The sequence below is a fragment of the Galeopterus variegatus genome, unplaced genomic scaffold (genome assembly GCF_000696425.1).
Source record: "Galeopterus variegatus unplaced genomic scaffold, G_variegatus-3.0.2 Scaffold4859, whole genome shotgun sequence".
NCBI lineage: Eukaryota > Metazoa > Chordata > Mammalia > Dermoptera > Cynocephalidae > Galeopterus > Galeopterus variegatus.
In genome coordinates this window covers 40164-48926 of record NW_007730970.1, presented here as the reverse complement: position 1 = coordinate 48926, position 8763 = coordinate 40164, and the positions used below count along the sequence as shown (strand labels likewise).

Sequence of the window (8763 nt, the reverse complement as noted above, 5' to 3'; positions counted from 1 at the left end):
AGGAGCTAAAAACAGGACCGACACTGCTGGGACTAGGTAGAAAAATGTTCTTTGGATTTATCTGTTCATCCAACAGGTATTTATTGATTGACTCCATGTGCCAGGCACTCTTCGGAGCTGAAAATACAGCATTAGAAAAGCAAAGCCTGTGCTCTCTTAAACTGAAGATTTCTTTTTTTTTTTTGCCATTGACATCAATAACTGTTCAATTTATTTCTTTGTTTATTTATTTTTATTCTTATTGATTATACAGATTCATGGGGTGCAGAGCAGACTGTCAGCACCTGTGCCCAAGATGTGATCATCAGATCAATACTACCTCAAACTGCAATTGCTGAACTGGAAATTCTAATGGGGAAAAAGAAGCATCAAAAATACACAAATGGCAAACCTTATGTTATATATATTTTATCACATTAAAAAATGATTCTTGTTAAAGTGATAGGAAAGATGGTATATTATTATAGTTTTAATATGCATTTCTTTGATTACCAATGTGATTGAATATATTTTATTTTTTTAATATAAAAGTATTTAGTATTTACCCATTTTATCCTAGGGGGTCTGTTTGATTTTAAAGTTGTGACAGGCTCTCTATACTTTAAGTTTTTAATAATTAATAAATTTCTTAGGTGCAGAAATTCATTTTTTAATCAAATCTATTGATCATCGTTTTTTTCTTTTGTCACTTGAAAAGATGCTTTTCTTTTGTGGTTATTCATGCATACTTATATTTTCCCTGGTAACAAAAAGTAATTTTATTTTTTATAATAAACTTTTTTTGTAATGATTAAAACATTTATTGTTAAAACTTAGAACAATCAAAATGCATAAAGGATAAAGATATACTCACCCCCTTAATAAAATGTTACATATACTCCTTAAAAAATACACAAATGGAGTTAGAGGAAAATGGTAGGATGGGAGTGTCATTTGACAGGGTAATCAGTGCAGGTGTCTCTGACAGGTCATATTAGGCAGTTCCTAAAAGAAGTGAAGGAGAAAGCCGTGCAAAAGTGTGGGTGAAGAGCCCTCAGGCCTGGGGAACTCTGTGTTGAAGGACGCTGAGGTAGGATTGTGCTTAGGAATTTTTCTTCAGATTTTTAAAAAAAATTTTAATTTACCAATGTATAATGTAGTTGATTTTCGTGCCACTTTACCAATTCCTCCATTTCCCCCCTCACACTCCCCCATCTACCCACATCAATATAATATCTGTTCACTTATCTTAACAAGTTCAAGGAATTATTGTGACTGTTGTGTCTCGACCCCCCCCAGTTTATTTGTTTGTATATTTATTTTTATTAACTCCCACAAATAAGTGAAAACGTGATATTTCTCTTTCTGTGCCTGGCTTATTTCACTTAATATAATTTTCCCTAAGTCCATCCATGTTGCTTAGGACTTTTGAGCAGCAGCAAGGGGGCCAATGTAGTTGGAGCAGGGTTAGGAAGGACAAGGTGCTAGAAGAGAAGATCGGGGAAGGAGCCGGGGGTGAGGAAGTTTGTGGGCCCTTTGGCTGTTACCAGAGGTGTGAAGGGAAGCCCTTGTACATTCAATGACAGGGACATGATGGGCTATTACTGCATTGCAAAGGGACAACTGAAGAAGCCCAACTGGAGGTTGTTGAGGTGGGTGGGGGAGTAAGGAATAGAATTGGAAGATCTAGACAACTCTCTGAAAAAGAAGGGCGGTGGCTGGAGGACAATGAGGGGCTTCACCTTTCACTTCTCTGCGTGTGGATTCGGGGCCCCACTGCTGTCTCAGAAGGGAATCCTAGAACAGGATCTTGAAGCCATAGACATGAAGGGTCTTCCACAATAGACTTGTCCCAATGCATGTGACTGACCTAAGGACTCAAGTGTCTGTCTCCCAGCCCTTTCTCCTGGGTCTTAAGTGTTCTTACTGACCTCACACCTTCCTATTGCCTTCTTCATTGCTCCTGTCACTTCCTTGTTCCTGAGGCTATAGATGACAGGGTCAAGCATGGGTGTGAGAACAGTGTAGAAGACAGACACTACCTTGTCCTTGCCAGGAGAGTGGTAGGATGCAGGTAACATATAGGTGTAGACAAGGGGCCCATAGAAGAGGTTGGCCACTGTCAAGTGGGAAGAACAGGTGGCCAGGGCCTTCTGACAACCCTCCATGGAGCGCATCTTGAGCACAGCCACCAGGATAAGGACCTAGGAGGTGGCGATGAAGGCAATGGGCACCAGGAGGACCACCACAGCTGTCACAAAGAGCACCTGCTCGTAAGCCTCTGTGTCTGCACAGGCCAGCATCAGCAGGGAGGGCACTTCGCAGAAGAAGTGAGCGATCTTCTGTGAGCCACAGTAAAGGAACAGCAGGGTCAACGAGGACGGAGGAGTTGAGGGACCCTCCCAGCCAGGAGGCCATGATCATGAGCAGGCAGGCCTGGCGACTCGTTAGTGCTGGGTAGCGCAGAGCTTTGCAGGTGGCCACATAGCGGTCATAGGCCATGACTGCCAGCAGGAGGCACTCTGCAGCCCCCAGGAGTGTGAAGAAAAACATTCGTGCCCCACAGCCCCCAAATGAGATGCTGGTCCAGCCAAAGAGGAAATGTGTATTCTAGAATCAAGGAAAGGCCAAAAAACAATAATCTAAATTTTCATGTCAAAAAACTAGTAAAAGAACAACAGTACATTACAGTGCCCCACATTTTGTAGTCTGCATATTTGGCAATATTCCCCATATTTAAACTAACACATAAACAAATATATGCATAAGAAAATAATAAAAAAACAAACAAAAGAATTATTTGCATGCCTAACTTGAGGACTGGGTCCACAAATACATGCGTTATATGGCTCTAGATTTATTCACTTGAGGATCCATGTAACACATTTTTCTTGGAAAGAGAGGAGGGCCTGTGTCTGTGGCTGACATGGTACATTTCATCAGCCTGTGGAGGTTGCAGGCACCACATTTCCCTCATTGCCTTGGCCCTCAGGAGTCCCAGACTGGCGCTTTTGTGCTTAGGTGCAGTAATTGCTCTTATGTGGGTTTGTAACACTATGTTCTCTTCATCCTCATGCTGTTATCTTTTCTTCTTTACAATAGTTTCATGAGAACTGTGTCTTATTCTTTTAGTAAGAAGATTTCGTATAAACTTTTTTTTTTTTTCCCTTTTTTTTGTCTTTTTTCATGTCCGGCAACGGATTGCAACCCTCAGTGTCGCGCCTGTACCAGACCGGGGACCGGCAACGGAATCGCAACCCTCGGTGCTGTGCCCGCACCTCGCTCAGCCAGTGAGCGGCCGGTCTGTATGTGGGGTCCGAACCCTCGGCGGGAGCGCCACCATGCTCCCAAGTGGCGCACTGTAGCAGTGTGCCACCGGGCCGGCCCTAAACTTTTTGATAAAGATTGGGCCTCATCGTATATATAAATTTTCGGACTGCATGTTGGGAGTGGGTAACCAGTTTCAGTAGTTTCTCTTCAAAGGGATCTGGAACCTTCAAGTCTTCTCTTCTCATAATTGCATTTATTCAGGTAAAATCAAATATCAATGCACATCAAAAGAAATCACCCAAAGGCACATTTAGGAGGTATGGGTGAGGGGCAAGTTCAGACCAATTACTCTGCTCTGAGGATGAGGCTGTAAGGCAGCCTGCAGAGACCTGCGCACCTGGCAAATGCCCAAGACCTCATGGCATGCCAGAACCCTGGTCCACATATCCTGAATCTTAGGCAATGCTTTGAATCTCGGCTTGTACGAGTATTTTTGGGCTTGGGTTTGATGCAGATGACTTAAATGAAGCAATTTAAGGGAAATAAAATGAACCGCTCCATGTTCTACTAAGGAGTTGAGAATACGAGAGAACGCTGGAGCTGGTGGACAATATCGGGTCACTGGAACAAGATGGGAGCAGCAGAAAGTGTCCTGGAGGCACAGCATGCCAGAGATATGACAGATTACAGTCTCAATCCTGTGTGCTTGTCAAAATCACCAGCAGGATTGTATAATCTACGGGTGACCTGTTTCCTATTTCCCTGAATCTAATCCTTGGGAATGAGCTGTGAGTGTTCTGTTTTTCAAAACTCCTGGGCTGTTCTGATGTGCGGTCTGAGTTGAGACCCCCTGACTAGTCCACTGCCCACATTTTATCATCTTATGGTTGAAGGTGCAAAAAAGCTTAAAGGCCGGGACTTGCTCCAGGTCCACAGTCAGCAGGGAGTCGTGCCAGGAAGAGGCTCCCCTCAGTGCTTGTCTTGGCTCTTCCTGATACTCCCAGGGGCCCCTCTTATCTACAGCCTTAAACTCCATATTCTGAGGCTGCTCACACAGGGCACACAGATTCCTGAGATCTGAATCAAACACGTTCAGAGTGTAGCAGGGCCCTCCCAAAGCCTGTCTCTGTAGCTGAGCACAGAGTTAACACTATTAAACCCGAACGGTTGGGACATGGCTTCTAGTGAAGATGTGACCTACTGCACCACTTTCTATATTTTACAATGCCTTGTCATCTTGAGGCTTTGAAGACTTGGGTAGGAACTGCACCTCCCAGGGTTAGCTAATTCCTACAGAGAGCAAACAACTTCATTGTAAGTATGACTTTGACATGAAAATCAACCAATTCCGAGTCCAGAACCCCATCCCACCTCCTTTTATTAGGCTCTTGCAGTCTGGGACACTACACCCTGTCCCTGATCATCAGAGCCAGCTTCTGGGCAACGAGACCCCACCCTTATAGCCCAGGACCCATCAAAATTATTCAAACTATCCAATCCCAAGCCTTCTCAGTTGCTCACCTTGAATCTCCTATTTCTTCCCATGAGAACCCCCATAAAATCTCTTGCCCGTATGTTCACCTCGTTCCTGTCTTCCTATTGACCCCAGTGCTTCCCTGTGTGGCCCTGCATGGCATGAAATGTTCCATCCTCTTGGGGAATGTAAATACCAAGCTATCTTTTGAATGGCAATCATCCACTGATCTGTTGGCCTCACCATACCTGAATAAGAACAAAATTCCAGGTACATTTTAAAACATTCCTTCAAGTAGAATTTTCTCATGTTGTCTCTGTTTTGGTACCTTTTCAGCATGGCTTGTCTTGCTTGGTGTCTCAAATGTCTCAGATCCATTAGATTTTACAGCTGGAAGGAACCTAGTCCAATATTTCCATTTTATCAGTGAGCAGTGTGAGCCTTGGTCAACAAACTCTTTTATTATTTATTTATTTATGGCCAAGAAACTCTTGACCTTCCAGGTCACATCCAAAATCTTTGTAACTATTCTAGAACAGGCATTCTCAACCTCAGCATGATTGGCATTTGGGGCTGGATAATTCTTTGCTGTTTGAGGTTGTCCCATCCATTGCAGGACACTTAGCAGCATCCCTGGACCTTACCTTCTAGATGTTAGTAGCAACCCCTCCTAGTTGTGACAACCAAAAATGTGTCCAGACATTGCCAAATGTCCCCTGCAGGGCACAATCACCCCTCCCTTCAGTTACCTATCTTTCTCTTCCTTCCACCTCCACCAAGGCAAATAAAAAATATGAGCTCATATGTTTAGACTCTGTAATAATTTGATCCCAAGTTGGCCAAATGTCCTTTGATGGTTTTACCAAGCTTAAAGTATTGTCATTAAGTACTTAGTTTCTGGAGCCAGGCTGCTAGAGTCCAAATCCCAGCTCCACTGTTTCCCATCGATGTGACTTGGACAGGCTACTCAGCTTTAGGTTCCTCATCTTGAAAATTGTAGGGACTATTAGGAGCATTAGTGATTAAGATACGTAGGTGTTTGGGGCAGAGTCTGGCCAGAGGAACATGCCATTTAAGTGTCAGCTGCTATTAACATCAGTACTATTACCGCTTTTGTCCCCCCAAGCCTCTGCTCACCTCTCTATGAAGTAGGATCATCATGTCCACTTCCCACAGCTATTGGGAGTATTGAGTAAGAAAAATGGTGAGGTTGTGCCTTTTGCATAGTAGGTACCCAATAAATGTTAGAACTCTTTCTTTCTTCACTTCAGCAAATTAGTTTAGCAAAATAATGTTATAGTCAATGTATGTACTTACCTGCAAAGAGTTCCTATCCCTTCCCACTTAGAAATTTCCCTTTCACGTGTTTTGTCTCCTGGAACCTTGGAGGGGGGTGTGTTTGTTGAGATTGGGTGGGCTTCTCTGCTGCACACTGAATCTTGCCACCTAAACTGCAAATTACCTGAGACCAGGAACTGTGTCCTGTCTTTTATATCTCTCGACAAAATGTGGTTCACAGTGGCCCCCAGTCAGCTGGTGGGCTGTAGCGGTGTGTGTGGTGACTAAATGAAAGAAACACATACTTGTCCACGAAAACACTACTGCCTCTATCCCACCCTCCACCATGGCCATCTGAGTTTAACGTCTTCTCTGTGGGACTGTGTGTGAGTGCCTGCTCCCAGGAATTCTCTCTCTGTTGTTTTTGTACTATTAATTTTTCTCCTCATGGGAGGTTATCAGTATTGATGTACACATCTGTATTGCAATTTATGCAGCTGTGTGTGTATGTGTGTGTGCACATGTGTAAGTGTGACGTGTGTCTCAGAATAATTATTTAGAAGGAGTCTTTTTCTATCACACCACTCCTGAAGAGGGCATATTTTTCTATTCCTGTCACTTCCAGTATGCCTAGATCAGAACTGGAATACAACAGGCATTGAAGAACTACTAAAATGAATGAAAAAAGGAATCCTAGATATGAATAACACATTTTGTGTTGTGGGCTATATAAAAGCCTAAATTTTTTGTTTGTTTTTTGTTTTTTCACTCTGTATGGTTTTTCTGGGCTGATTTGAATTTTTTATTTCCCTACAGTTGATGCATTTTTTTTTTTTTGCTGTTTTTTTGTTTTTTCTAAAGCATAGCCTTGGTTTTTATAATTTAACATATCTCACTTATGGAGAAGGACAGTGTTAAAAAAAAGCAAACTTTCAGATTATTAGGTACTTTAAATTCTGGAAAGTTTGACAGAAGAGAAGTTGTGGAATTGCCTTTCCATGACTTTCCACGATCAGACCATTGTCAGTGACAGGGCTGCATGACGGGAAGTGGAGGGTATAAATTATTTCCCCATCTCTTGCACTCTCCCATTGTGTACTCACCTCACATTGTCCTGATCCACAGCTGCTGCATTTGTGTACACTGATGCCACCATAAATTTAGAGTGAAAAATGGAATAATATCGGTTCTTTTTTTTAAGGTGTATGTTTTTTTATTTTTTGTTAAACCCAATTGTCAAATTTTCCTATATGTTCAAAGTGCTTTAACCCATTCATCCATTGATGGACACTTAAATGTGGTACACAATGGAATACTATTCAGCCTTAAAAAAAACCCCACTGAACCCAAAAAACAGGAAATTCTGTTTTTTGTGACAACATGGATGAACCTAGAGGAATTATTTTAAGTGAAATAAGCCAGAGAGACAAAAACCATAAGTACTGGCTTATTCTACTATTTGTTAAGAATATTAAACCACTAATTGTGTGTACATATGTTTTGTGTACATATTCAAACTTTGTAGCTATGTAAATTGACCCAACATTTAGAAAACATTTTGACTCTAGCTTAATTTCTAGGAATTTCTGCCAAAGCAATTATTAATAAAAATAGTAAAGATGTGTGCACAAATATCTACTATGTAGCTTAGACTATATTAAAGCAGAATTAAAAAAAAAATCCCAAAATGTGTAGTGTAGAAATATAGGTAAATGTATGTTGTTAGGTCCATCTCATGGAGCATTATTAATCCTTTGAAAATGATACACACTTAAAATATGTAGCAATGTGGAGATAATCTTATGAAAATAACAAAATCATAAAACACAATATAAAAATGTATTATATTTTATACAACAATAAAAATTATACACTTTATGCATATGACAAAGAAATGGAAGAAATTTGAATCTTGAGACGGTGAATGATGGGTGATTCTTTTACCTTTTAGTTTTATTCTTATTACCATAACACTTTTTAAATAACATAAACAGTAATATTAAATTAACTATCTTCAGCCAATTGTTAATAAAATTCAAAATATCTGGCTGTGTAGTTGGACTTAACTATACTGCTATAATCTACCTGAAAAGGTGTTTTGCTTCAGCTCATCCCTAAGGAAATGAAGAGAACTTAAAGCTGGTTTCCATCCTCCCCCACACTGGCAAGAACAGAGTAATTATTTTTGTTTATTTGTATGAAATCATTCTCCAGGCTTTCAATTAATGGTGGGGAGAACGAAATCCCAGAAGGGTGAGGCAACTTCCCATGGCTGATTCAGATTGTGTTTTAGAGAACTCAGAAAATCCATCACTTTTGTCTGGTCTCTGATGAACTGAATGGCGGAAGATGAACCAAACTGGCTGACTATACAGACCTGTGTATGTGTCCTGCTGTTCTCAACTGTGAACTCTTTGAAGAACTCACAAGGTGACTTTGGCATTGCCTGCCCTTGGCTCTCCCTGCCAGAGCCACACTTGGTGGGCAGCTCTGAGCCACAGTAATAGCCCCTGGGGATACAGCATGAATTCTCGATAATCGGCTCCAGCTGATAATCACACTGTTGTGGGGGTTGTTAGGGACAGCTCTTGGGACCTGTCACCCTCAGAGACATGAGGGATGTCAATGCAGAATTCCAAGCCCTCCTGGGGTATATGCACAATTAGAGAACTCACTGCATGTTGACACTTGCATATGGATAATTAGGTGATTTTTCTTAAAAAGCAAACATTCCTTACCTTGACCACCATAGAAACACCCAT

General features: G+C 41.5%; 1 pseudogene; it reads right to left on the bottom strand.

Moving 5' to 3' along the window:
• Nucleotides 1–1892: 1892 nt before the first annotated feature.
• Nucleotides 1893–8763, bottom strand: LOC103603903 (annotated as a pseudogene).